The sequence below is a fragment of the Cnephaeus nilssonii genome (genome assembly GCF_951640355.1).
Source record: "Cnephaeus nilssonii genome assembly, chromosome: 6".
Classification (NCBI taxonomy): domain Eukaryota; kingdom Metazoa; phylum Chordata; class Mammalia; order Chiroptera; family Vespertilionidae; genus Cnephaeus; species Cnephaeus nilssonii.
Window position 1 is genome coordinate 47,339,132 of NC_137077.1, and position 27,592 is coordinate 47,366,723.

Genomic DNA, 27,592 nt, shown 5'->3' on the forward strand with positions numbered 1-27,592 from the left:
AGATTGCTGGTTTTGAAACTAGTTACCTTTCTGTGTTCATAAATAGTCCACGTTAAGCTTTTTATTTGTTGGGTATTAAATTTTGCTGACTCATCTAAGATTTCTGGGAATTCATCAGTTTATATTTATTTTTCAGCAAGTTCCAAAAATAATTATGTAAATTGTCACTTTTCTTATATGTTATAAAAACTGAACAAAGCAAAGAGTGAGTGCAGTGTCCTCATTAATGATAATATGGCTCTTTATTGACCTCTTTCAGTGGGCTAGGCAAGGTGCTAAGATTATTTTGCATACATTATCTCATTTAATTGAATCCTGACAATTATTTCCTATTTTATAAATTAAGAGGTGCAATAATTTACTGAGGTCACAGAGCTAGTAAATAAAGCTGAATTCAGACCCAGATCTTTTGGATGTCTTCTTTAAATCTTCACTGTCTGGCCCTAGCTGGTTTGGCTCAGTGGATAGAGCCTTGGCCTGCGGACTGAAGGGTCCCAGGTTCGATTCTGGGCAAGGGCACATGTCCGGGTTCCGGGCTTGATCCCCAGTGGGGAGCATGCAGGAGGCAGCTGATCAATGATTCTCTCTCATCATTGATGTTTCTATCTCTCTCTTCCTCTCCCTTCCTCTCTGAAATCAATAAAAATATATTAAAATAAATATTCACTGTATGGTGGTTCTTCCTGCCCTCTCCCTCCTCTAGTTTTGGTTGTAATACAAGCAGCATGAATTGGTTGCAACTTGAATCTGATATAATATTAGTTATTTAGATGAAGATTGGGTTAGTGGGCTACATCTCTAGAGTTAACTGAGTAAGTGTTGACTCCTCCTGTGATTTACCAAATCTGGGGTCCTGATAATAGGGCTAACACATCTTACTAAGGGTTTGTCCTATGAGCACACTTCATTTTCTGTTTGGTGTACTGCCGGTGTGCTGTGCATACATGCCACTCTTCTTTGTAGAAGTCAAGACAGCCAATTGTGGAATCAAAACTAGTTCACACGGGAAAACAATGGAAAACTGCTGAGTACTCAAGTGCCCTCAAAGCACCTGTTGAGTCCACAGTTGGTACTAGCATTATCTCTAAATATAGATAGAATCCTCTTAGAAACCCCTAGTGAAACAACTAGAACTGAGAAACAGCTGGGGCCTGAGGGAAGAGCCATAGGTTACTGGCTAAAACATCAGCATAGCCCCTGGAGGCTGATCCAGGAGTAGCAAAGGGCTACAGATACTAGTGAATGGTAGGAGAGGGAATTGTTGAGCATTTCTGTAGTCTAGGCATTGAACTCAGTGTGTTTTATATATATTATAAGATCTTCAATCAGTCCTTAAAAGATAGCTATAAGCATTATCCCAATTTTTCAGATGAGGCTCAGAAAGGTTAAGTAACTTGTGCAGAGTCAGTTAATAGCAGTGAAGGATGTTTGTATGTACTATTTATTGTTGTTATTATTATTATTTTAAATTGCTGCTTGCAGTTTCTCACTGTAGAGCCACCATGTTAAAATTGGGAACTTAACAGTTACTCTTTAAGATCCACTGTGCTTCTTTGATAGAAGAAGTAGAACTGATTATTTCAATCTTGCTGCTTCCACTGGAGATTGGAAGGAAAAGCTATTTATTTTTTATTTTTCTGATTTAATTATTGGGAAGGGGAGCGCATTCATTTATTTAACAGATGACTTCTTGTAGAATATAGTTAGGTTTCTTCATTTGCTTGGTATCTATCTATCCTACGTAATAATAGACAAATATGCAAATTGACCACACCTTCGCTATGCCCAAGCCACACCCACCAACCAATCCAGACGAGTATGCAAATTAGCCCAACCAATATGGTGGTTAATTTGCATATCAAGACAGCGTAGAAAGTAGCCAAGAGCTGCAGAAGGGAGCAAAGCTGCGGAGAAGCAAGCAAGCTGGGGGGAGGAGAAGGGAGGAGTGGAGGCGGGGCCGGGGGAGAAGGAAGGAGAGCAGGTGGGCTGGCAGAGAAGGCGGGGCGGGGGAGAAGGGAGGAGCGCAGGTGGGGCGGGGTAGAGTGCAGCAGGAAACCCTATTGCAGGATTCTTCCTGCAATGGGAACGCTAGTCTGTCTATAAAACCCTAATATGCAAATAGACTGAATGGCGGAACAACTGAACAACTGGTCACTATGACGTGCGCTGACCACCAGGGGGTGCACTTGGAACATGGCGGGTGTCGGCAGCAGCAGCAGAGCGCAGAACATGGCAGGCATCAGCCGGGGCGGGATGGTGGAGCAGGTGAGCGGGGGCGCCAGACCAACGCGGAGCCCCTGTCACTATGATTGGGGTGAGCCTCTGGTGGTTACTGAAAATTCTTTGCTCCAGTGCGCCATGGTCCCATGTGGCACTTGCATTTGCTGCCGGCACTGGCCCTGCTCACACCTGATGCTGGCCCCAATCGCCCCTGAGGGCTTCTCCACCTCCCCCTGCTCCTGAGGGGCGATCGGGGCAGCAGCTGCCGCTTGCACCCGCTGCTGGTGCCAGCCCCAATTGCTCCTCCGTGCCATCATCCGAGTGGAGTCGGCACCATCAGTGCATGGGAGCAGTGGTGGCAGGAGCGCGGCTGCTGGCAGACAGGACTGGGGGCAGGGGAGAGGGGCAGATGGGGATGCGGAGGATGGGCCGAGACCTGCCCCTGTGCCCACTGCAGCTTCACGGCCCACAGTTCCTTTCAAGGTGCACGAATTTGTGCAATGGGCCCATAGTATAAATATATATCAGTAGCAACATGAAAATGGTATGTCCGTCTCTATTTTGAGATCTTGACTTTCAGGTAAATCATCTAGGCTCTGCAGGATGACAGTGAAGCATGCCTGTTACAGACTTTTACCGCTTCTCCTGATATATTTTTGCCACAATAGTTTAATCATGTTCTTGCTTGGTTACTTAAAAAAAATTGTGGTAAAATATACATAACAAAAGTTACTTTTTAAACCATTTTTAAGTGTACAGTTCAGTGTCATTAAGTACATTCACATTGCTGTGTAATCATCACCACCATCAACCTCTAGACATTTTTATCTTCTTAAACTGAAACTCTGTACCTATTAAACAATAACTCCCTAATTCTTCTCTGAGTCCTTGGCAACCATCATTCTACTTTCTGTCTCTGTTAATATAACTACTCTGCACATCTTGTATACTTGAAATCATAGTATTTGTCCATTTGTGTCTGGCTTATTTAGCACAGTGTCCTCAAGGTTCACCAGTGTTTTAGCCTGTGTCAGAATTTCATTTCTTTTTAGGACTGTACAGTATTCCACTGAATGTGCATACCACATTTTATTGATCCATTCATCATAAACACTTGGGTTGTTTCCACCTTTGGCTATTGTGAATAATTCTGCTGTGAATATTGGTGTACAAATATCTGAGTCCTTGTTTTCAATTCTTGTGGGTATATACCTAGAAGTGGGATTTCTGGGTTATATAGTAATCAGTGTTTAATTTTTTGAGGAAGCGTGGTTACTTGTAAATGGTGATTTTATTATGTATTCATCTGAAGGTAGCAATTGGCTTTATGTTTGCTGGATGATGTTCCTCTACTGACTTTTTCTGTACTGTTTGCAGGACATTTGTACTGGAAATGATTCCAAGGAAATGATTTACCTAGTTTTGATTGCTTTCTTTAGCTTCTGCCTACTTATATTTATGTATCATTATATCTGGCAAGCACATGAAAACATGTTTCAACTTAGCAATAAAATTACTCTTAAAAAATTTTAAACATTTCAGCTGATGAGTAAAATGGGAGTTTCTGTTCTAAAGTGTGAAATGTACCCAGTGTGGAAGGAGCCATTTGTTATGTGCAGATCTTTTCAGTCATACCTAAAAATGTGGATAATCATCTTAAGAACATTATCTGTATGTATGTGAAAAATGTGTCAGTAGTGTAGAGCTTTTTCAGTTTATTTTGCTGCCTTTGATTGAAATTCAAGGTACTTTTTTCATTTTAAAATGTTTTATATGTATGAGCTACTGATTACTGCTTATCTTTGGTATACTTTCTTCATTCATTGAATAAGGTTTTAGTGTCTGCTGTAGGCTTTAAATACTTCAGGCTTTAAATATAGCTGTAATACCGGAAGTAAAATTGACTGAAGTTATTTGTTTAACTCAATTTTCTTTCCCTCCATATTTGAGAAAGTTGACACACAGTATGAAATACAATAGGTTGAAATAGCTGCAGACTGACAGTGAATTGTCTCTTCTGATAGGTCTACCTCTCATTTCATTTTTTCTTTTTTTAAAAAAAAATATTTTTATTGATTTTTTACAGAGAGGAAGGGAGAGGGAGAGAGAGTTAGAAACATTGATGAGAAACATCAATCAGCTGCCTCCTGCACACCCCCTACTGGGGATGTGCCCGCAACCAAGGTTCATGCCCTTGACCGGAATCGAACCTGTGACCCCTCAGTACGAAGGCTGACACTCTATCCACTAAGCCAAACCGGTTAGGGCTCATTTCATTTTTTCTAAATGTCACAAGGAGGTTAGTTATCCCTGCATCTTGCTTCTTGAGATTAATGGATTATGAAGGAGCTTCAGGCTCATTTGCCATATTTTGGGAACCTCATAGGAGTCTTAGTGAGCCCATATTACCTTGGAGGTGGTGTGTTGATTCTGAAATATTTCTAAAGATTTAAAGTTTGTAAACACCTTTTCTTTAGATTACTGGATATTAAGCATTGGTCAGAGGCCAGCATTTAGTATTCTTGTTAAAATCTACCATGGCGGCCTGTATAAGGGTGGGTTCTTGGAATATACATAATCTCCAACACAGATTCTGTAGCAGCCCCAGGCCCTTAAAACATTCTGCAGTGTCTGAGGACGTAGCCCAGGTGTCCTCAAACTACGGCCTGCGGGCCACATGCGGGTGTTTTTGCAGTTTTTTTGTGTTTTTTTTTTTTAAATAAATCTTTATTGTTCAGATTACAATTGTTTCTCCTTTCCCCCCCCCATATCTCCCCACCACCCCGTTCCCACTCCCCCTCTGCCCTTACCTCCCCCCCCCCCGTCCTTATCCATAGGTGTATGATTTTTGTCCAGTCTCTTCCCGTACTCCCCACACAGACACCCCTTTCCCCCTGAGAATTATCATTCCACTCCCATTCTGTGCCTCTGATTCTATTATGTTCACCAGTTTATTCTGTTCCTCAGATTTTTAATTCTCTTGACTTTTAGATTCACTTGTTGATAGATATGTATTTGTTGTTCATAATTTTTATCTTTCTTCTTCTTTTTCCTCTTTTTAAAGAATACCTTTCAGCATTTCATATAATACTGGTTTGGTGGTGATGAACTCCTTTAGCCTTTTCTTATCTGTGAAGCTATCTGCCCTTCAATTCTGAATGATAACTTGCTGGGTAGAGTAGTCTTGGTTGTAGGTTCCTGCTATTCATCACTTTGAATATTTCTTGCCACTCCCGTCTGGCCTGCATAGTTTCTGTTGAGAAATTAGCTGATAATCTTATGGGTGCTCCCTTGTAGGTAACTTAACTGTTTTTCTCTTGCTGCTTGTAAGATTCTCTCTTTGTCTTTTGCCCTTGGCATTTTAATTATGATGTGTCTTTGTGTGGTCCTCTTTGGATTCCTTTTGTTTGGGGTTCTGTGTGCTTCCTGGACTTGTAAGTCTATTTCTTTCATCAGGTGGGGGAAGTTTTCATTCATTATTTCTTCAAATAGGTTTTCAGCATCTTGCTCTCTCTCTTCTTCTGGTACCCCCATAATTCTGATGTTGGTTTGCTTGAAGTTGTCCCAGAGGCTTCTTACACTATCTTCAACTTTCTGAATTCTCTTGCTTCTCTGGAGGAGTGTCCTTGGCCTCTTTGTATTCCAAATCTTTGAGTTGATTCTTGCGATCCTCTAGTCTGCTGTTGGGTCTCTGTATAATATTTTTTATTTCAGTCAGTGTATGTTTAACCTTTTGCACTCTGATGTCGAGTGTGACTCGACACGGTTAGCATCAGTAGCAGCTCGAGAAAAAAGCAAGCAAGTGCAAAGGGTTAATTTCTAGTTGGTCCTTTTTCATATCCTCAAGGGTCTCATTAAATTTATCGGCCTTTTCCATGAAATTCTTGAAAAACCTTATAACCGTGGTTTTGAACTCTATGTCCAGTCGCTTGTTCTCCTCCATTTCTTTGGTTTGTGATCTGTTTCCTTGCCTCCTCATTTTCACTGCTTCCCTGAGTTGGTAGGGTAGCTTTGTGTACTAGGTGTCCTATTGGTTCAACGGGTCAGCCTCCCAGTTACCTGAGGTGGACACTCTTGGTGTACCCTTGTGTACTGTGTGTCCCCCAGCAGGAGCTACAGCAAGGACTAGTTTTCTCCTTTGCTTGGGCGGTTTTGGAGCAGTCTGACTGGAGCTGCAGTTTATTTGGTTAAGCTGCCACAGAACAGGTCATTTATATGTAAAAGCCGCTGTGTGGAGCCTGGGCGGGTTTGTAGAATGTGCGAGGCGGGGTCTCAGGGTGGGGCAGGGTCTCAGGGTGTCACTAGGCTAGGGCGTGGCAAACGGCGATGGCTGCCGTCAGCCGTCTCTGCCTTTCTGCATTTCCAAGTCCCCGCGTCCCACGCTCCAGCGCAGTAAACAATGATTGCTGGGCGCACCTCTGCAAAAAAGTCACTCTCACTTTCTGACCCGATGGCCGAGAGTCCAGCTTCTCCCCGTAGGTGTCTGGGTCCCCTGCGTGTCCCCAAAAACTGGATTTCAGAGTGATCGGGAGCTTGTCTCCCTGCGGGTTGAAGAAAAGCTGCGCGCCCAGTCGCCCGCCTCCAGCCCGATTCGCGCCTCCATACCTCACTCAGCTTTTCAGCGTTTGTGCTCCTTTCTCTCCTTAGTTGTAAATCTACCACTCAGCCAGCTTTCCCATGGTTCTGGGTGGTAGACATTTTGTCTTTTAGTTGTATTTTTGAAATTGTTGTGCGAGGCAGCAGATTAGTTGTTTAACTTTGCTGCCATCTTGGTTCCTCCCCTAATTTGTCATTTTTTTTCTCCGTTTTGTTTTTTTACTTCAAAATAAGATATGTGCAGTGTGCATAGGAATTTGTTCATAGTTTTTTTTAAAACTATAGTCCGGCCCTCCAACAGTCTGAGGGACAGTGAACTGGCCCCCTGTTTAAAAAGTTTGAGGACCCCTGATGTAGCCATTAGCTTAAAGGCAATTTCTTCAGTCATTGTTCAATGACTAATTTGTGATTAGGGGTTAGCTAGGAATTCTTACTAGTTCAAAACCTAAATAATAACCTTGGATTGCTAGTGGGGGGGATTTTTACATTACTTAATTAGCAAAATTACATGATTCCTAGTTGTGGAGGATGTGTATGTGTGTTTTCCAGGATTGGCAAAAGGGTCTTGGGACTGAGGAAAAGAAAGAAGTATGTGATGAGGCCATTATGTAACTGTAGATGAATCATCTATATATATCTATATATATATATATATATAAAAGCCCAAGTGACCAGACGACCAGCAGGTAGCTATGATGCACACTGACCACCAGGGGGCAGACACTCAACACAGGAGCTGCCTCCTGGTGGTCAGTGCGCTCCCACAGTGGAGTGCAGCTCAGCTGACAGACAGGCACAAGACGCAGGGCTCATGGCTGGCGAGCACAGCTGGCAGTGAGCCTCTCCTGTGGACACTCCCCCTGCATGCATCAAGTGGCAGCTGCGGCAGGCACAGTGGGGCCGGGATGAGCGGGAGTGGCGCAGCACCCAGCCTGGGCTCGGCTCCTCCCCGGCCGCCTGCCCCTTCATGCACGACTTTGTGCTGTGTGGGATTGATGCAGACAGCGGGCTGAAGCCCAACGAGCTGGTGGGTAAGGCTGGGCCGTGGCGGCATGGAGGTCCACTGATCCCCACAGGCCAGGCCGAGGGACCCACCAGTGCACGAATCCGTGCACTGGGCCTCTAGTTGTGGATACATGAAGATGTCTTTTGTATTTGAAGATGCTGCTAATGATGTTAGTTCCTATTGACCTGCATTGGACTGAAAAGACCATTTTGAAAAACTGGCAGTCCTTCCTTTCTTGGGTACATATGATGTGTCCAGTAGTAAATGATTTGCTGTTGTTTCAAGGCTAACACCAGTAGTAGAGCAGTACTTTTCTTTTTCTTCTTTTTTAATTTAATAAGTCTTTATGGTTCAGATTATTACAATTGTTCCTCTTTTCCCCCCATAGCTCCCCTCCATCAGGTTCCCACCCCACCCTCTGCCCTTACCCACCCATCCCACTGTCCTCATCCATAGGTGTACAATTTTTGTCCAGTCTCTTCCCGCACCCCCCACACCCCTTTCCCCCCGAGAATTGTCAGTCCACTCCCTTTCTCTGCCCCTGATTCTATTATATTCACCAGTTTATTCTGTTCATCAGATTTTTTTATTCACTTGATTTTTAGGTTCACTTGTTGATAGATATGTATTTGTTGTTCATAATTTTTATCTTTACCTTTTTCTTCTTCTTCCTCTTCTTAAAGAATACCTTTCAGCATTTCATATAATCCTGGTTTGGTGGTGATGAACTCCTTTAGCCTTTTCTTATCTGTGAAGCTCTTTATCTGCCCTTCAATTCTTAATGATAGCTTTGCTGGGTAGAGTAATCTTGGTTGTTGGTTCTTGCTATTCATCACTTTGAATATTTCTTGCCACTCCCGTCTGGCCTGCATAGTTTCTGTTGAGAAATCAGTTGACAGTCATGTGGGTACTCCCTTGTAGGTAACTAACTGTTTTTCTCTTGCTGCTTTTAATATCCTCTCTTTGTCTTTTGCTCTTGGCATTTTAATTATGATGTGTCTTGGTGTGGTCCTCTTTGGATTCCTTTTGTTTGGGGTTCTCTGTGCTTCCTGGACTTGTAAGTCCATTTCTTTCACCAGGTGGGGGAAGTTTTCTGTCATTATTTCTTCAAATGGGTTTTTAGTATCTTGCTCTCTCTCTTCTTCTGGCATCCCCGTAATTCGGATGTTGGTACACTTGAAGTTGTCCCAGAGGCTCCTTACACTATCTTCATATTGTTGGATTCTTTTTTCTTTTTTCTTTTTTCTTTTCTGGTTGGGTGTTTTTTGCTTCTTTGTATTTCAAATCTTTGACTTGATTCTTGTGATCCTCTAGTCTGCTGTTAGATCTCTGTATAATATTTTTTATTTCAGTCAGTGTATGCTTAATTTCTAGTTGGTCCTTTTTCATATCCTCGAGGGTCTCGCTAAATTTATCGGCCTTTTCTAGAAAATTCTTGAAAAACCTTATAACCATGGTTTTGAACTCTATATCCAGTCATTTGGTTTCCTCCATTTCTTTCATTTGTGATCTGTTTCTTTGTCTCCGCATTTTGGCTGCTTCCCTGAGTTGATAGAGTGGCTTTGTGTGCTAGGTGTCCTATAGGGCCCAGTGGCTCAGCCTCCCCAGTTACCTGAGGTGGACACTCTTGGTGCACCCCTTTGTGGGCTGTGTGCACATTATTGTTGTAGTTAAGCCTTGATTGTTGTTGGTATCACTGGGAGGAATTGACCTCCAGGCCAATTGGCTGCGAAGATCAGCTGTGTCTACGCTGGGAGAACTTCTGTGCTGGAGACACCCTTATGAGACAAGACTTGCAAAAGCCTCGTGCTCAGCTTGGATGGGGTGGAGTCTCAGGGTGGAGCAGACAGCATTGGTTTCCCATCAGCCCTGCCCTAATAGGCTCCTGTGTCTCAGTGTCCCGTGGTAATCGCTGCAAGCACCTCTGAGAGAAAGCTGCCCTCAAGTTCCGCCCACTGCCAGACAGTCCAGTTTCTCCCCAAATGAGTCTGGGTCCCCAGAGTCTCGTCCGAAACTGGAGTTCAGCGCAGTTGGGAGGTTTTGTCTCCCTCCCGGTTGAGAAAGCCAGCCGCGTACTCATTTGCCCGCCCTCTCTGCGCACGCGCCTCGGTACCTCTGCCTTCCGCAGTTCCTCTGAGTCTCAGTGTGCTTTTCTCTTTCCTGACAGTCCAGTTTCACCCCGTATGAGTCTGGGTCCCCAGAGTCTTGCCCGGAACAGGAGTTCAGCACAGTCGGGAGCTTTTGTCTCACTCCCGCTTGAGAAAGCCAGCCGCGCACTCAGTTGCCAGTCCTCTCCGCACGCGCACGCACACGTCTCAGTACCTCTGCCTCCTGCAGTTCCTCTGAGTCTCAGTGTGCTTTTTTTAAAAAAATATATACTTTATTGATTTTTTACAGAGAAGAAGGGAGAGGCATAGAGAGTTAGAAACATCGATGAGAGAGAAACATCAATCAGCTGCCCCCTGCACACCTCTGAACCGAGGATGTGCCCGCAACCAAGGCACATGCCCTTGTCCAGAATCGAACCCAGGACCCTTCAGTCCACAGGCCGACACTATCCACTGAGCCAAACTGGTTAGGGCCTCAGTGTGCTTTTCTCTTTCCTTCTAGTTGTAGAATTTCCACTCAGCCAGCCTTCCTGTGGTTCTGGATGATGTCCGTTTGTCTTTTAGTTGTAGTTTTGAAATTGTTGTGCGAGGCAGCAGTTTAGGTGTTTACCTATGCCGCCATCTTGGTTTCTCAGTACTTTTCTTTAAATTATCCACTTGGTCTCTCATTACAGCATACCAGTGTGGTCAGCTCACTGCTGGTTCTTTCTGGTTATCTTCTGTTACACTGACTTAAAGTATGCATTAGTGTGTGATGGGAGTGACTCTTCTGCTTACTTTGTTTGGCTATCTTATATCTTTACTAGAGGCCCGGTGCTCGGATTTGTGCACCGGTGGGGTCCATCGGTGTGGGATCAGGCAGAAACCGGCAATCCAATGCTGCCTGCCACTTCTGCCTGCCACTCCTGTTAATCCCGGCCCCGCTGTGCCTGCTGCGGGCTTGCGCCCAGTCAGTCCTGATTGGGAGAGGCTTGCGCCGCCGCAGCGGCCTCACCAGCCGTGAGCCCTTTGTCTGGCGCCCGTTGGTCAGCTGAGTGGCGCTCCTGCTGTGGGAGCTCACTGACCACCAGGGGGCAGCTCCTGCATTTTGAGTGTCTTCCCCCTGGTGGTCAGTGCGCATCATAACATCTGGTCATTTGGTTGCTTAGGCTTTCATATAGATAGTAAATTGCCTTCATAGCTTACTTAACTCCATATCCTGCACAAGCTCTCAATACAAGGATCTCATCATAAGAAGCTCCCTTATATTTGATGAAAATGCTGAAACTTGTCTATAATTAAGATAGAATGACAGGAAGCTAAAGTATTGTACCTGAATGGTAGGTGGTATAGAACCAACCTAGACTAAATCAGCCATTTAGTTTAGATACAAGCTTGATATTTTGTTAACATCGTACTAGTCAGTACCCAGGAGATTTCTTGAGATGGTTTATCTAATTCCTTGTTACATGGACATTGCTTTAGATAAGGCTTAGTTGGGTAATCTTTTTCATCTCTACTCAAAGCTTGTACATATTTTATGTCAGTCTTTTTTTAAAATTTCTTTAATGATTAAGTTATTACATATGTGTCCTTATCCCCCCATTACTCCCCTACTCCCCCCCACTCATGCCCTCACCCCCCTGTTGTCTGTGTCCATTGGTTAGACCTATATGCATGCATACAAGTCCTTTGGTTGATCTCTCCCTCTTACCCCACCCTCCCCTACCTTCCCTCTGAGGTTTGACAGTCTGATCTATGTTTCTCTGTCTCTGGATCTGTTTTTGTTCATCAGTTTATGTTGTTCATTATATTCCATAAATGAGTGAGATCATGTGATATATATCTTTCTCTGACTGACTTATTTCACTTAGCATAATACTCTCCAGTTCCATCCATGCTGTTGCAAATTGTAAGAACTCCTTTTTTACCATAGCATAGTATTCCATTGTGTAGATGTACCACAGTTTTTTAATCCACTCATCTGCTGATGGGCACTTAGGCTGTTTCCAAATCTTAGCTATGGTGAATTGTGCTGCTATGAACATAGGGGTGCATATATCCTTTCTAATTGGTGTTTCTAGTTTCTTGGGATATATTCCTAGAAGTGGAATCACTGGGTCAAATGGGAGTTCCATTTTTAACTTTTTAAGGAAACTCCATACTGTCTTCCACAGTGGCTGCACCAGTCTGCATTCCCACCAGCAGTGCACGAGGGTTCCTTTTTCTCCATCCTCGCCAGCACTTGTCGTTTGTTGATTTGATGATAGCCATTCTGACAGGTGTGAGATGGTACCGCATTGTCGTTTTGATTTGCATCTCTCGGATGATTAGTGACTTTGAGCATGTTTTCATATGTCTCTTGGCCTTCCTTCTGTCTTCTTTCGAAAGTATTTAGGTCCATTGCCCATTTTTTGATTGGGTTGTTTAATCTTCCTTTTGTTAAGTTGTATGAGTTCCCTTATGTCAGTCTTTTATAAGTTTATATTTGACATTTTGTCATTGGTCTGCCTGTCCTGTAATGTTATGATGATTCTATAAGTTAGACTATAAGGTATTAATATGTGATGCTGTGTAATTTGGGAGCAAAGGAATGCAACAATGAAGACTAAATTTGTGCTTGGGCATCTAACTTAATAACATAGGAAATGCTCCTGGAAAAGGAGGGATATTTGGTACCTTCATCCTGATTACTTGTTACTTGACATCTTAACATTTAAGATTAAGTAGAATTATATTCAGTTTTGACATGATTACATTTTATATATATATATATATATATATATATATATATATATATATATATATATATTGATTTCAGAGAGGAAGGGAGAGGGAGAGAGAGATAGAAACATCAATAATAAGAAAGACTCATTGATCGGCTGCCTCCTACCCACCCCACACTGGGGATTGAGTCAGCAACCCAGGCATGTGCCCTGACAGGAATTGAACCACAACCTCCCGGTTCATGGGTCGATGCTCAACCACTGAGCCACACCACCTGGGCTAAATGATTACATTTTTTTATTAGGCAGTAAAGCTGAGAACACATCATGCTTTCACACTCTACTGGCTAATCATTTCCATTGTGAAATAACCCCAAGTATATTATTAAAGTTCTTGGCAGATAAACTTTTTTTTTTTTTAGAAAAGAAAGCAAGAATTTATTGACCACAGCAAAAATATACTTAAGACAATGAAACAAGGAAGGGCATAAAGAAGTAACAGGAGAGCCTAGGTTGGGCTGATTTGGCTCTCTGGGAAGTTAGAGAAAAGGGGGCCTTGGAAACAGGTTCAGGGGGTTAGCCCTGGACAAGCTGCTGCTGCTGCCTATCACGCTCCTGGTTGCAAGTCTCATGGGGTCCCTTAGAGCAGCGGTCGCCAACCGGTGGTCTGCGGACCACTGGTGGTCTGTGAAGTTCCAAAGGTTGGCGACCACTGCTTTAGAGGTTAGGGGGTACATGCCTGTCGGGGAATGAGAAGGAGAAAGGAATGGCATGGATGAGCTCCCTGGATGGAGAGCCAGCTGGGACTGATGGGGTTGAACTGCTGCTGCCGCCCATTGCTCCCTGGTTGCAAGCCTCATGGGGTCCCTGAGAGGTTAGGGGATAAGTGGCTGTGGGGGAAGGCGAGGGAATAGGGAATGGCCCAGGCATGCTCCCTGGAGGGAGAGCACACCTGAACTTTTTTTTTTTAATTCCCACCCAAGGATGTGTTTTTATTGATTTTTAGAGAGAAAGGGAGAGAGGGAAAAACATTGATGTGAGAGAAAAACATCGATCGGTTGCCTCCTGTATGCACCCTGACCAGGGATCAAATCCTAAACCTAGGTATTTGCCCTGATCAGGAATCAGCTCATAATCTTTTAGTGTACTGGATGAATCTGCAACCTATCATGCTAGGACGATGCTTCGTCCAACTAAGCTACTTGGCCAGGGCAGAAGCATTTTATTGAGTGCCTACTATCTGTCTGATACACACAGTAAAGTAAGCATAAAAATCCTTGCCTACATGCAGCTTCTAGTCTGGTACGGGAAGATGTATATTAAGCAAAGGTGTAAAATGTTTGGTATTTCAGTTGGTGATAATTGGTATTGAAAAAACAAAAACAAAATCTGGAAAGGTGATAGAGATAACTCTGTTAGCATGTGACTCAATGTGAGAGAGAAAGAGAGAAAGGCGGGGGGAGAGGGAGAGAGGGAAGAAGGAAGGGAGGGAGGAAGGAGGTCTTGTTGAGAAAATAATATTTGAGCAAAGACTTAAAAGTCACGTTTGATTCCGTTCTCTTCCTCATACCTCACGTTAGATCCATTTCCAATTCTTGTTGATTTTGTCTTCAAAATACATCTCAAACCCACTTAAGTAGGTGGATTAAATTGGCAGTAGCAGTTTGTAAGTTTTCTTCTGATTCTTTTTATTCTCAGTGAATTAGGAATCAAAGTGCTCAGCTGAAAGTGAGGGTGGGGAGCAGGAGGTAATGGAGGTTTGTGGAGAAAGGAGAAGGTATGAAATTGTTCAGGAGAGTGGGAGAATGTCTGAAGCAGGGAAATATTGTATGATTGTCAGGTGGCTTTAAGAGCCCCTTGAGGTTTGTGGTCATGAATTTAAAGTGAGATGAGTCAGTATGGCTTTTTTCCTCCAGCCACATTCAGCTGCAGTGGTATGTTTGGAGTAGATTTAACCATAGAGAGGTTTTACCAAGATAGTAGAACAAAACACAAGAGGGTCAAGGAATAGAGGATATGTGCAAGGGAGCGAATATGTATGCTGTGGAATTTAAACTAGGTAAGGAGAGGAGAGAGAACATTAAGTGACTAAGAGATGGTGAAAAAAATGGTTGAATCAATGCATTGATGGGCCTGCTGGGATAAAAAGATGTTGGAATTTGGATATGTGAGAGACAGCTATAAAAATAGTAAGTTGTGGTCAGGCGGCAGAATACAAAAATTAAGATTGTGGAGGCATTATTATTGGATGCATGGGTAAAGGGTGAGATAATCAGAGGCAAGGAATTTAGAGAAAGAGGAATTCAGAGAGATGCGGTGTTAGAAACATCATCAATTTGAAATCGTTTGGACTTAAGAGCGGTGTTGTAGAGAGTCACAGTGTTGGGGCTCTCCAGAGAAAAAGAACCAATTAGATCTCTCATCTATGTCCGTGTCTATTATTTCTCTATGTATTTGTCTTGAATGAAATTTATTTTAAGGATTGGTTCATGCCATTATGGGGGCTGAGAAGTCCCATGATCAGCCATCTGCAAGTCACAGACCCACGAAAGTTGGTGGTATAAATTCCAGTACAAGTCTGAAGGCCTGAGAACCAGGACCTAAGTTCCAGTGCAAGGGCAGACTGATAACTCAGCTCCACAGTCAGCCAGAGAGAGAGAGAGAGAGAGAGAGAGAGAGAGAGAGAGAGAGAGAGAGAGAGAGAAGGATGCTCTCTTCTTCTGCCTTCTTGTTCTGTTCCTCACTGGATTGGTTGATACCCACTTACATTGGGGAGGGCCATCTGCTTTATTCAGTCTGCCTATTCAGATGCTAATCTCAGATGAAAACACCCTCTGTGTTTGGTCAAATATATGGGCATCTGTCGTCTAGTCAGGTTGACACAAAAAATTAGCCATCACAGCCAGATAATGGGTAATAAAGTTTTCACATGATATTCGAGTAGAGGCGTTTATTTATTTATTTATTTTTAAAAATATATTTTATTGATTTTTTACAGAGAGGAAGGGAGAGGGACAGAGAGCTAGAAACATCGATGAGAGAGAAACATTGATCAGCTGCCTCCTGCACACTTTCTACTGGGTATGTGCCCGCAACCAAGTTACATGCCCTTGACCGGAATCGAACCTGGGACCCTTGAGTCCCCAGGCCGACGCTCTATCCACTGAACCAAACTGGCCAGGGCTCAAGTAGAGGTTTTTTAGGGAAGAGGGAAGGAGACTGATTTGGAAACATCATTGAGGAACAAGGAGGACACTTTCCTCACTCCCAGTTCCAGTGGTAGGAGGGGTGGAGAAAGATAATTTTCACCACTTGAAGGCTGTGAGGGGTGTTTGGCCTGAAAGGAGAACCAGGTTTCAATTAGAACAAGAAGTTGAAGGGAATCTTCAGAGTGGAGGTTGAAAATGTAGGGCACAGTGGAATGGCTTAAAAATTTGGAGAGATGTGTAAGGCAGATGGGGACAGAGCAGAGGATGTGTAGAACTGTGTGGGGATTAGAATATAGGAGATGAGATTAGATTAGAATCATCTGGGGATTCTTGATGGACAGCATAAACACAGATCAAGAACATGAAAAGATTTGGCCTGATAGCAGGCAGATAATGGAGGTGAGGGTATGAGTGTTGGGAAGAAAGGAAGGGCAAGGAGTCTGGATCCTGGGAAAGGGCATTTTTATTTTTAATTAGTTTTAAAAATAAAAATTATATATATTTAAATTGTACAACATAGCCGAAACCGGTTTGGCTCAGTGGATAGAGCGTCGGCCTGCGGACTCAAGGGTCCCAGGTTCGATTCCGGTCAAGGGCATGTACCTTGGTTGCGGGCACATCCCCAGTAGGAGGTGTGCAGGAGGCAGCTGACCGATGTTTCTCTCTCATCGATGTTTCTAACTCTCTATCCCTCTCTCTTCCTCTCTAAAAAATCAATAAAATATATTTAAAAAATAAATAAATAAATTGTACAACATGATGTTTTGATATGCATATACACATGGTGAAATGATTACTAGTACTATAGTCAAGTTAATTAACGTATTTTCCCACATAATTACCTTTTAAAAATTGTGATACAAGTACCTGAAATCTACTCTCAGCAAATTTCCAGTATTCAATAGAGTATTATTAACTATAATCATCATGCATGTTAGGTCTTTAGACTTAAATCATCCTACATAGCTATAACTTTGTACCCTTTGCTCCATTTCCCTGCCTCGGGTAACCACCATTCCACTCTCTGCTTCTATTTATTTGACTTTTTTAGAGTCCAAATATCAGTGAGATCTTGCAGTATTTGTCTTCCCACTTAACATGATGTCCTCCAGGTTCATCCTTATTGTTGCAAATGGCAGGACCTCAGGAAGGACATTCTTGTTTTAAATACTTGGTCCCACTTCTTAAATACAGTGTATGTCCATGGTGGGGAGGGATGTCTTACTCTAGGTTAAGGGGTGCTCTTTTGATGAATCCTGTGGGCTCTCTTATGATGACCATATATTAATGATTTTTGCTTTAGCTCGGCCAATGTGGTTCAGTGGTTGAGCATCAACCCATGAACCAGGTTTGATTCCCGGTTAGGGCACATGCCCAGTTACGGGCTTGATCCCCAGTATGGGCCATATAGGAAGCAGCCGATGGATGATTCTCTCTCATCATTGATGTTTGTATCTTTCTTTCTCTCCCTTCCTCTTTCTGAAATCAATAAAAAACATTAAAATTTTTTATAAATGATTTTTGTTTTAAATCTTACTGTGTCTGATATTAATATTGAATTTTGTTTAGATTAATAATGTACAACCTATTTTTCAATTTTCCTTTTTTATTTTTATTTTTTTATTATTATTATTTTTAATTTCTTTATTGATTAAGGTATCACATATTTGTCCTCATCCCCCCATTCCCATCCCACACCCCTCCCCACGGATGCCCCAACCCCCTGTTGAACTTAACCATTGGTTAGGCTCATATGCATGCACACAAGACCTTTGGTTGATCTCTCCCCCCTCCCCCCACCCTCCCCTATCCTCCCTCTGAGGCCCGATAGTCCGATCGATGCCTCCTTGTTTCTGGTTCTGTTGTTGTTCATCAGTCTATGTTGTTCATCATTTCCCCTAGATGAGCGAAATCATGTGTCACTAGAGATATACTTATAAGAACTGAATGTGAGACGAGCAATAATAGTTATGCTGACAGGCAAATGAATCAGTCTGTAGTGAGTTTCTTTCTGGACCAACAGTTCTTTTGAGACCCAATATCAATGTCCACCAGTTCCTTATGAGTACATGTCGGCACTGACCCCTCATCTCTGGATGGTGGACAAATGGTGGTAATGCAGGTCCGACTCCCTCTGGTTTGGTCTCGGCCGGACCCAGGGGCACGGCTTCACCCGGACCCAGGGGCATGTGGCCTCGCCCGGACCCAGGGGGTGCGCAGCCTCACCCGGACCCAGGGGCGCGTGGCCTCACCCAGACCCAGGGGCGCGTGGCCTCTCCTAGACCCAGGGGCGCGTGGCCTCTCCCGGGCCCGGGACCCAGCCTCACCCGGATCCAGGGGCACACGGCCTCGCCCGGACACGGGATCTAGCTTTCCCCGGACCCAGGGGCACATGGCCTCACCCGGACCCAGGGGCGCGTGGCCTCTCCCAGACCCAGGGTCGCGTGGCCTCACCCGGATCCAGGGGCCCACGGCCTCACCCGGACCCGGGACCCAGCCTCACCCGGATCCAGGGGCACACGGCCTCACCTGGACCTGGGATCCAGCTTCACCCGGACTCAGGGGTGCGTAGCCTCACCCGGGCCCAGGACCCAGCCTCACCCAGATCCAGGGGCACACGGCCTCACCCAGACCCGGAATCTAGCTTCCCCCGGACCCAGGGGCGCATGGCCTCACCCGGACCCAGGGGCGCGTGGCCTCTCCCAGACCCAGGGTCGCGTGGCCTCACCTGGATCCAGGGGCCCATGGCCTCGCCCGGACCCGGGATCTAGCTTCCCCCGGACCCAGGGTCAATTTTCCTTTTTTAAAATAAATCATTAAAAATATATATTTTTATTGATTTCAGAGAGGAAGGGAGAGGGAAAGAGAGATAGAAACATCAGTGATGAGAGAGAATCATTGATCGGCTGCCTCCTGCACACCCCCTACTGGGGATCGAGCCCACAACCCAGGCATGTGCCCTTGACCGGAATTGAACCTGGGACCCTTCAGTCTGCAGGCCGACACTCTATCCACTGAGCCAAACCGGCTAGGGCTTCAATTTTCCTTTTAGTTTTTCCACCTTTATGGGTCATTTTGCTTTATGTGTATCTTGGTAGTCTATACATAGTTGGATTTGAAAAAAAAAATTGATAATCTGTTTTTTGATAAATTTAATCTGTATGTATGTATGTATATATATGGTGTGTGATTACTGATACTTTTAGACTTATTTCTGCCACTTTAGTTTATACTTCTTTTTTTTGGCTATACTTCTTACTTGCTTTCTATTACATACATAGAGTTCTTCTCTCATCACACATACATGCTGAACTCTAAAATTAATATCTTGCCTAACCATCGTGGCTCAGTGGTTGAAGAAGCGTTGACCTGTGAACCAGGAGGTCACGGTTTGATTCCCAGTGAGGGCACATGCCCAGGTTGCAGGCTCTATCCCCAGTGTGGGGCATGCATGAGGCAGCCGATCAATGATTCTCTCTCATCATTGATGTTCCTATCTCTCCCTTCCTCTCTGAAAGCAATAAAAATCTATAATAATAAAAGCATAATATGTTAATTAGACCAGACAGCCTAACAACCTTCCGGATGTCATTCTGGACATCCTTCCGGATGAAGCTGTGGTGGTGGGGGCTGAGGCAGAGGCAGTTAGGGGCGATCAGGGAGGCAGGCAGAGGGGTTAGGAACGATCAGGCAGGCAGGCAGAATGGTTAGGGGCGATCAGGCAGGTGATTGGTTAGGAGCCAGCGGTCCCGGATTGCGAGAGGGATGTCCGACTGCCAGTTTGCAGTCAGACATCCCCTGCGGGGTCCCAGATTGCAAGAGGGTGCAGGCTGGGCTGAGGGACACCACCCTCACATGCATGAATTTTGTGTACTGGGCCTCTAGTATATAAATAAAAATAAAATTTTCTCTGAACAATATAGGAACTTCAGAATGCTTTAAATCACATTCCTTCACTCTATCTCAATCTGTTTTTATTGTTTTCTATTTTAGTTTTATCTCTCTTTTTAAAAAAATATATTTTATTGATTTTTACAGAGAGGAAGGGAGAGGGACAGAGAGTCAGAAACATCAATGTGAGTTAGCTGCCTCCTGCACACCCCCTACTGTTGCCCTTCTTTCTTCCCAGAGGTGGCCACTATAACATACTCAGTGACAACTCCTTGAATGCTTTACAATTTTTTGCTATCTCTCTATATAAAACCCTAATATGCAAATAGACCCAATGGCCTAACAACCGGTTGCTATGATGTGCGCTGACCATGGGGAGGGGACACGGAACATGGCGGGCATCAGTAGCAGGTGGCAGAGTGCAGAACATGGCGGGCATCAGCTGTGGTGGGATGGTGGAGCAGGTGTGTGGGGGCACCAGACCAAGGTGGGGCACTGGTTGCTGTCATCAGGGCGAGCCTTTGGTGGTTACTGAAAATTCTTTGTTCCCGCTGGGCACTCGCACCTGCTGCTGGCGCCTGCCCCAGTCTCTCCATGCCATCAGTGGGTGCGAGCAGGGCCGGCACCATCAGCGTGTGGGAACAGCGGTGGGAGCGGGGCTGCTAGTAGACAGGGGACCAGGGGCTCGGAGGATGGGCTGAGACCCGCCCCTATGCCACCGCAGCCTCATGGCCCACAGTTCCTTTTAAGGTGCACGGATTTGTGCATTGGGCCCCTAGTGTATACTAGTATATAAGTATACACAAACTATAGAGTATTTCATTGGTTCTAAGATGCGTATCTCCTCTCCCCCAACTCCCCACCCCCATTTAATCTCTGAATTTGTGATGTGTTTTACAATTGATTATATTTTGACAGAGTTTTTTTTCCCTTAGTGGTTTATAAGGTAACTAGAGGCCTGGTGCATGAAATTCGTGCATGGGGGTGGGTCCCCTCAGGCCAGCCTGCACCCTCTCCAATCTGGGACCCCTCGGGGGATGTCTGACTGCCATTTTAGGGATCGGGCTTAAACCGGCAGTCGGACATCCCTCTCACAATCCTGGACCACTGGCTCCTAACCGCTCACCTACCTGCCGGCCTGATCACCCCTCACTGCTTCCTCTGAGGGCCTAGTCGCCCCTCACTTCCCCCCCGCACCATTCTGGTCGCCCCTTACTGCCCTCCCCTGCTGGCCTGGTCGCCCCCAACTCCCCCCCTGCCAGCCTGGTTGCCCCTAACTCCCCCCCCTGGTGGCCTGGTCACCCCTACTGCCTCCCCTCTGCCTGCCTGGTCACCCCCAACTGCCCCACCCTGCCAGCCTGGTCACCCTTAACTGCCCCCCTCCCTGCTGGCCTGGTCACCCTTAACTGCCCCCCTCCCTGCTGGCCTGGTTGCCCCCTATTTCCCCCCCTACTGGTCTGGTCGCCCCCAACTGCCCCCCTCTGCTGGCCTGGTTGCCCCTAACTCCCCCCCCTGCCGGCCTGGTTGCCCTTAACCCTTTGCACTCGCTTGCTTTTTTCTCCATTCCTTTATTCTACTCGGGATTTAATTTTTTAAATACCCCAGATTTTACAAAGTGCGGCAGTAGAATAAAAAACTGGAGTTTCTTTTCATACAAACTTATTTATTTGGATTTTTTATATTTCAAATTATTGATACTTTCAAAGAGTAATATTAATCTCGATGCTAACCGTGTCGAGTCACACTCGACATCCGAGTACAAAAGGTTAACTGCCCCCTTCCCGCCGGCCTGGTCACCCCTCACTGTCCCCCCTGCTGGCCTGGTTGCTCCACGCAGCCTGCTATTCAGTTGTTTGGTTGTCCCTCACTGCCCCTTCTGCCAGCCTGGTCACCCCATGCAGCCTGCTGTTCGGTTGTCCGTCCGGTTGTTTCGGTCATCATGGCCCCTGGCTTTTTATATATTAGGATGTGTCTGGCTTCTTAGATTAGAAGGAAAACAGTATTTAAAATTTTACTCTTCATAAAAGCAGCATCATATTGGCTTATCTTTTGGCAATTTGCTTTACTTGTTCAGATGGTTTTTGAGATTTGTCCCATATTAATGTAGCTCTAGTTTCTTTTTAAATTAATCTTTATTGTTGAGATTATTACAGATTCTTTATTGTTGAGATTATTACAAATGTCCCTCTCGTTTCCTCCCATAGCTCCCCTCCACCCGGTTTCCACCCACTCCCAGGCCCTCGCCACCCTATTGTCTGTGTCCATAGGTAATGCATACATGCATATAAGACCTTTGTCTAACCTCTTCCTGCACCCCCCGCATCCCCCTTTCCTCTGAGAATTGTCAGTCTGTTCCATTTCCATGCCCCTGATTCTATTCCATTCAACAGTTTGTTCTGTTCATCAGATTTTTTATTCATTTGATTTTTAGATTCACTTGTTGACAGATATGTATTTGTTGTCACTTTGTTCATATTTTTTATCTTTACCTTTTTCTTCTTCCTCTTAAAAATATGGAATGCTTCACAAATTTGCATGTCATCCTTGCGCAGGGGCCATGCTAATTTTCTCTGTATCGTTCCAATTTTAGTATATGTGCTGCCGAAGCAAGCACATTGGTTGATTCTTGTATGTGCCCTGTTTGCGGATTGAACCCACAACCTTTGAGTATCAGGATGATGCCCTAACCAAGTGAGCTACCTGGCCAGGGCAGGGAGAGTTAGCTTCAGGTTCCTTAAATCTGGCTAAGGAAACAGAGGAGTTAGAGGGAAAGAATTTGAACTGTGTTCTGGGAGGGGAGAGTAAAATACTATTTGGAAGGAGGGAACCTGCCCAAGGACCTGTATACTGACAAGGTTCCTGAAAGAGCTGTTGCTGGATGGGAGAGTCATTCATTTCAAGGGATATTTACTAGTACCTACTATGTGCCAGGCACTGGGCTAGATCGTCAGGATATCATGTTAAGCAACTAGATAGGTTCCTGCTTACATGGATTTACAATCTAGCCACAAGCATATCGAACTCGCAACCCGCGGGCCGCATGCAGCCAGCCCACAATGAATATTTTTGCAGCCCAGCCAATATAACAGTATGTAAGAAACATATTAATAAAAATTTTGTAACTTAATTTTTACAATATCTTGTTATACATAATTATTAATAATGAACTACAGTGTTCGCTAATGACTGATTACTAAAATTGTGTTGCATTCATTTCCCTTATGTGTCTTACACGCAGGTGCACCATTTCTCTCCACTAATACTAGCAGAGAATATTTTAGCATCCGATTGCCATGTCATTAGTCTTGTACTGACTTGTTTGGTGTGTGCAACCGGAAATATTTCGCTTTCAGATAATAAGAAAATAGGTTTATTTGTGTTACGCTTATTAATTTGTGCGGTTATTCAGTGTCTGGTAAATTAATGTTCAAGAAAAAATATTAATTTTTATTAAAATGTTCTATTATTTTATGTTAATGATTACTCATTTATTTCAGCCCTTTGTATTCAGCATGTCTCTATCGAAATAAACCTATGTTTCTATGAAAATTGACCCTTTTGTTTTTTGCGGCCCACAGAAACTTAAACCTTGTTCATTTGACTCAGGTCAGCCTTTGCGTTGGACATGCTTGATCTAGCAGGAAAGACAATTAAACAAGAAGTTAAAATGTAATGTGAATGCTATGATAGAAGTAGTGAGGGTTCTGTAGAAGCCTATAGTAAAAACATTGGATTAGTCTCAGATAGGGGTAGGGTAGAGTGCAGATTCTGGAGTTAGTGACATTTGAACAGAGACCTGAAAGATGAGCTGGAATTAGCTGGGCAAAGAGAATAATGAAGGAGAGTTTTATGTCCAGCAGCCATCCAAAGTCAGTTTTATTGTAAGATTGGGACTTTGTGAGAATGAAGAATTAGGTAAATGGATTCTCTGTGGGGAGTGACCTTAACTTATTTTAAAATTTGTATAGGGCCTAAACTTTTTGCCCTCTGAACAAGAGAAAACCTTTTTATCTACCTTTGTATTGTATGGCTCGCTGCTCTAACCCAGAACCCAGACTGATATTTCAAATCAGCCATATTATTGGTTAAATAGACTTTTGCATATGGACCTTTTATTTTAGTTACCCAAATTTGAGTATAGGTATTACTCGGTGTTCAAAGCAGAATGCATTTTATTCTTTAAATTTTCTTCTCAAACTGATTATGATTATATTTTATTTCTTTTCACTGCTTGCTGGCTGGCTAAAAAAATTCAAATATTTGACAGTCTAGGAAAGAGTAAAAAAGTTTAATTAAATGGCTACTAAATAATGTTTGTTTTACTTATTTGGTGGCATAGAGGATTAACGCTCCCCCCCCCCCCCCACCTTAAAATGTGTAGTTGAGCCCTGGCCACCAAAGGGTGGTGGGTTCTATTCCTGGTCAAGAACATGTACCTCACATCAATGTTTCTCTCTTTCTCTTTACTCTCTCTAAAATCAATGGAAAAAATACCCACTGGTGAGGATTAACAAAAACAAACAAGCAAAATGTGTAGTTGGAAATGCTTATACAATGGATAAAGTAATTCCATTTTCAGAGTATTATCTTGACTTCAGGCCTCCTTGTTCTTCCTATTCCAGAGTACCTTCTGCCATTCTGCCAGTTAGTTCTCAGCTCAGGTGTTTCAGTATCTCTACAGAAGTTGAGCTTAGCTATGTTTATAATCTGTGAATATCAAATTCTTTTTTTCTTCTGACAGCTAGAACATTAAGTTCCTTGCCAGTGATCTAAAACACATTGAATTCTACATCTTCAGATGTAAAAGATTTATTTTCTCTGAACTTAGATCATGATGTTTAAAGACGAAGAGACCTTAGAAATGAAGAGAGCTTAGATTATTAAATATTAGTGATGATTATTCTAGTTCTGCTGCAGATATATACACAGTTAAAAACACTACAAATTAGCCCTAGTTGGTTTGGCTTTAGTGGATAGAATGTTGACTGTGGACTGAAGGGGACTGAAGGTTCCAGGGTTCGATTCCGGTCAAGGGCAAAATCTAGGACATGGTCATGGGCACATACCTTGGTTGCAGGTTCGATCCTTGGCCCCGTGCAATAGGTAACCAATCATGTCTCTCTCACATCAATGTTTCTCTCTCTCTCTCTCTCCCTCCCTCCCTCCCTCCTTCCCTCCCCCCTTTCACTCTCTATAAAAATATCAATGGAAAAATGGAAATCCTCCGGTGAGGATTAACAATAACAACAACAAAATCAGCAAACAAAAACACTACAGCCCTAGCTGGTTTGGCTCAGTGGATAGAGCATTGGCCTGTGGGCCAAAGGGTCCTGGGTTCGATTCCCGTCAAGGGCACGTACCTCAGTTGCAGGCTCCTCCCTGGCCTGGGCCCTGGTCAGGGCCCATGCAGGAGGCAAGAAATCGATGTGTTTCTCGCACATCGATATTTTTCTCTGTCTTTCCCACTCTTCCACTTTCTCTAAAAATCAACGGAAAAATATCCTTGGGTGAGGATTAAAAAACAAAACAAAACAAAACAAAAACACTACAAATTAGTGTTTTATTCCAGAGTATGTAGTATGACTTCCAGTCTCAAATAATTCAATAATTTAAAAAATATTTGTAAATAAGTGAAATCATGCTAGTAAGCAGCAAGTCATTAACTCTGTGTGTGTGTGTGTGTGTAAATATAGGTGATTTTAAATGACACTTAGATTGGCATACTATTTAAAATATAATTGTCACATTGCAATAGTGAAAATTAAATTAAATCTGTCTTAAAAATATCTTTTTACCATGATCAAATCAAATATTTCAGTTGGAGGATGAAGGAACTGGGTGAGCATAATGATATTGTTTGATGTTATTTGGTTGTGGTAATGTAGAAAGCCAAGCTAAGTTTGACCTAACATTTCAGGGTAGGGTCTCCAGGCATGTTGTTGCAGTTGTCTATTGCTGAGGAACAAAACCACTCCAAACTTGGCATAAAACTCTTCTGGTTCTGGGTGTTGACTTGGCTCAGGCAAAGTTATTCTTGCACAAGTTCTGTCATGCACCTGTAGTCGCGTGGGGCCTGGAGTTATCCCGAAGGCTTTCTTTCAGACTCACATGTCTGGCACTTGAGCAAGGAAGTCCAAATAGCTAGGAACTAGAATAGCCAGAGCTCTTTAAACATCTTTATTTTTCCCTGTTTCTTTGTAGATTCTCCAGCATGGGGACTGCATAGTAGCCAGAGACTTCTTACATGAAGAGGCTTAGGGCTCCAAAAGCACTTGTTCTGAGTAAGGGAGCCAGAAGGGACTTGTATTGTCTTTTATGACCTAAATTCAGAATCAGTGTCACTTCCACTGCATTTTGTTCATTAGAAACAAGTCACTAAGTCCAACCCATATTCAAAGGGAAGGGAACTAGACTCCACTTCTTGCTGGGAGGCGTGTAAAATATATGCAGTTGTATTTCAAAATCATTTCAGTCTTCCCTCTGGCCACAAATTATTTATATTCCTCTTACATTCAAAACACACTTACCGCTTCTCAAGGCCCCCAAAGTCTTATCTAGTACAGCATCAGGCTCAGGCTTGAGGTTCAGGATCTTGCCATCTAAATCAGGCCCAAGTGCAGGTAAGACTGTTTGGATATGGTTTCTTGTGTATAGCTTCTTGAGTACTGTTGCTTTCATTTTAAAGACCTGTGAACTAAAGAGTCACGTTATCTCCCCTTATATCCAGCCCACCCAATATGCAACAGTGGACAGGCATAAGATAATCACTATAGACACTCCTGTTCAAAAATACAGATGTTAAGGAACACCCTAGTCACTGTTCAAAGCAGTTCTGAAATTCAGCCAGGCACATATTACCAGTTCTGTGATCAGTCCTACTGCCTAGGAACCATTCTCCACAGCTTTTAGTTTTGCCCCTGAATTATTCTTTTCCATAAAATGCATCTAGTGTTTGCAGCTCTGTAGTTTTCTTAGCCTATTTCCTGGTCAGAGAGGTTTGAGTGTATGTATGTGTGTGTGTGTGTGTGGGGGGGGGGGGGCCAAAAGCCTCTTTTCATTTTGTACTGTTTCTGTTCTTTTTAGTTCAAGATGACAATGTTTCTGTGTATAAAATTATCTAAATCTTATTGATGGGTTTACTCTATTAGACACATTGATATAAGTCCTTTTCTTTCTACTTTAGGCTCTGTAGAGGTGGAAAAAGTTTTCCTCGAACCTCTTAGGTCCATGGATGGGTCTGAAAATTAAACTGACAAAGACAGATTAAGAGGAGAAAGTATACATATTTATTTATATGTTTTACATGACATAGAGCTTTCATAAGTAACTGAAGACCTGAACAGAATGTTTAAACTTAAGTATGTTCATGCTGTGTTTGATGAAGAGTGGACAGTCGTGAAGGAATGTGATAGGTTAAGGAGTATGAATTAAGTGTATAAACTGGGGAAATTTGGCAAGGTCTGTTTGTTAGGATTCTTCTCTGTGTCACTTTGTATTTGTAGATAAGAGTATTCCTTTCCTTCTGGTTATAGGGAGGACATGTTTCTCATGATTTTATTACTTGCTTTAGGGGAGAAGGGCAGGGGAAGGACCGAATGACCTTCCTGCTTCTGCCATTTGCTCAAGTTCCTTCAGCTTAAAATATTCAATATGCCAAAATGCCATATTTTGGGGTAGTGTTTTCCTGAACCCTATCAGCTACCTTTAAGACTTTTGTAGGGCAACACCTTTAAGATACTTAGAAAACCTTTTGTTTGAAAGTATCTATAAGGCATCACCTTAAATCTCTTTGGAGTCTAAATTAGGGGTAGGCAAACTATGGCCAATAAGCTACATTTGTTTTTACATTTGTGTTTA

General features: G+C 43.5%; 1 protein-coding gene across 3 annotated transcripts in view; it reads left to right on the plus strand.

Moving 5' to 3' along the window:
- The window catches only part of SPATS2 (spermatogenesis associated serine rich 2), a 101,002-nt gene that overhangs the window by 1,380 nt on the left and 72,030 nt on the right, over positions 1 to 27,592 (plus strand). The window lies entirely within an intron of this gene.